Source organism: Saimiri boliviensis, chromosome 1, assembly GCF_048565385.1.
Source record: "Saimiri boliviensis isolate mSaiBol1 chromosome 1, mSaiBol1.pri, whole genome shotgun sequence".
NCBI lineage: Eukaryota > Metazoa > Chordata > Mammalia > Primates > Cebidae > Saimiri > Saimiri boliviensis.
In genome coordinates, this window is record NC_133449.1 from 85,905,147 (window position 1) to 85,907,040 (window position 1,894).

The 1,894-nt window shown below is 43.7% G+C and overlaps 1 non-coding gene across 1 annotated transcript; it reads left to right on the plus strand.

The window, feature by feature from the left end:
• Positions 1-513: 513 nt before the first annotated feature.
• Positions 514-619, plus strand: LOC120362049 (U6 spliceosomal RNA). Its single transcript, XR_005578055.2, has one exon. It is a non-coding gene; the product is annotated as a U6 spliceosomal RNA (small nuclear RNA).
• The last annotated feature ends 1,275 nt before the right edge of the window (positions 620-1,894 follow it).

Sequence of the window (1,894 nt, forward strand, 5' to 3'; positions counted from 1 at the left end):
AAAGCTTGAATATTTGCTCAAATTCTTTTATGATAATGTGACCCATAAACAAAATTTAACATCTAATTATTATAGTTTGATGTTAACATGTTCATAGAAACATAGGCATAGGCAAGGACTTCATGACTGAAACACCAAAAGTAATGGCAACGAATGCCAAAATAGACAAATGGGATCTAATTAAACTTAAGAGCTTCTGCAAAGCAAAAGAAACATCATTAGCATGAACGGGCAACCAACAGGATGGAAGAAAAGTTTTGCAATCTACCCATCTGACAAAGGGCTAACAACCAGAATCTACAAAGAACTTAAACAAATTTACAAGAAAACAACCCCGTCAAAAAGTGGGCAAAGGATATGAACAGACACTTCTTAAAAGAAGACATTTATACAGGCAACAAAGATATGAAGAAAAGCTCAGCATCACTGGTCTTTAGAGAAATGCAAATCAAAACCACATTGAGATACCACCTCATGCCAGTTAGAATGGTGATCATTAAAAAATCAGGAGGCGTGCTCACTTTGGAAGCACATATACTAAAATTGGAATGATACAGAAAAATTAGCATGGCCTCTGCTCAAGGATGACATGCAAGTTCACGAAGCCTTCCATATTAAAAAAAAAAAAAATCAGGAAACAACAGATGCTGGAGAGGATGTGAAGAAATAGGAACACTTTTACACTGCTGGTGGGAGTGTAAGTTAGTTCAGCCATTGTGGAAGACAGTGTGGTGATTCCTCAGGGACCTAGAAATAGACACAGCATTTGACCCAGCAATCCCATTACTGGGTATCTACCCAAAGGATTATAAAACATTCAACTACAAAGACACATGCACATGTATGTTTATTGTGGCACTATTCACGATAGCAAAGACCCGGCACCAACCCAAATGCCCATCGATGATAGACTGCATAAAGAAAATGTGGTACATATACACCATGGAACACTGCAGCAATCAAAAATGGTGAGTTCATGTCCTTTGCAGGGACATGGATAAAGCTGGAAACCATCCTTGTCAGCAAACTGACGCAAGAACAGAAAACCAAACACTGCATTTTCTCACTCAAAAGTGAGTGTTGAACGTAAGAACACATGGACACAGCGAGGAGAACATCACACACTGGGGCCTGTCAGGGGTGGGGGGCTTAGGGAAGGAAAAGCAGTGGGTGGGGAATTGGGGAGGGCTGACTGTAGGAGAAATACCTAATGTAGATGACAAGAGGATGGATGCAGCAAACCACCATGGCACGTGTATGTCTATGTAACAAACCTGCACATTCTGCACTGTACCGCAGAACTTAAAAGTATAATAATAATGATAGGCCTTTGTTTGTCTACTCTCTTTACTTGTGTCCTTGGGAATGAGCAATGCAAGATGAGAGAAAGCGAGGGATCTGTGGGCAAGATGGTGATGGCGGAAGGAAGGTAGGTAGTGGAAGGAAGGTGAGGGGAAGGAGGCTGGAAGGTGGCTGTGGACCCGGACTGGCTAGGAAGATGCTCTGTGGCAAAAGAATAGCTGAAGGCCCAATGAGAAAACCAGGCACAGGGACAAGGAAAATGGGGAGCTGAAGATCAAGCAGCTCAGTGAAGAAGAGGAGGAAAGCAAGATGCTCAGGGAATTCAGGCTGCAGAACCATGTCCCAGGGGATGAGGACCCGAAGAGGAAGAAGGTTCCCAGGCCAAATTAGCTGAGAAGGTGAAGGAGAAGCTGTAGGCTGCCAAGGCACAGCCTGCCATCCAGGAGACGGATTTGGCCAACCTTGCTCTCTAGAAGCCTGATTGGGACTGAAGAGAGATGTGGCTGGCTCGTCATCACCTCCAGTTTGGTTTCTGAGCCGTGACTCCTTGCTCCCTAATGTCTGAAACTTCCACTGGTGAGATCAGCTTCTT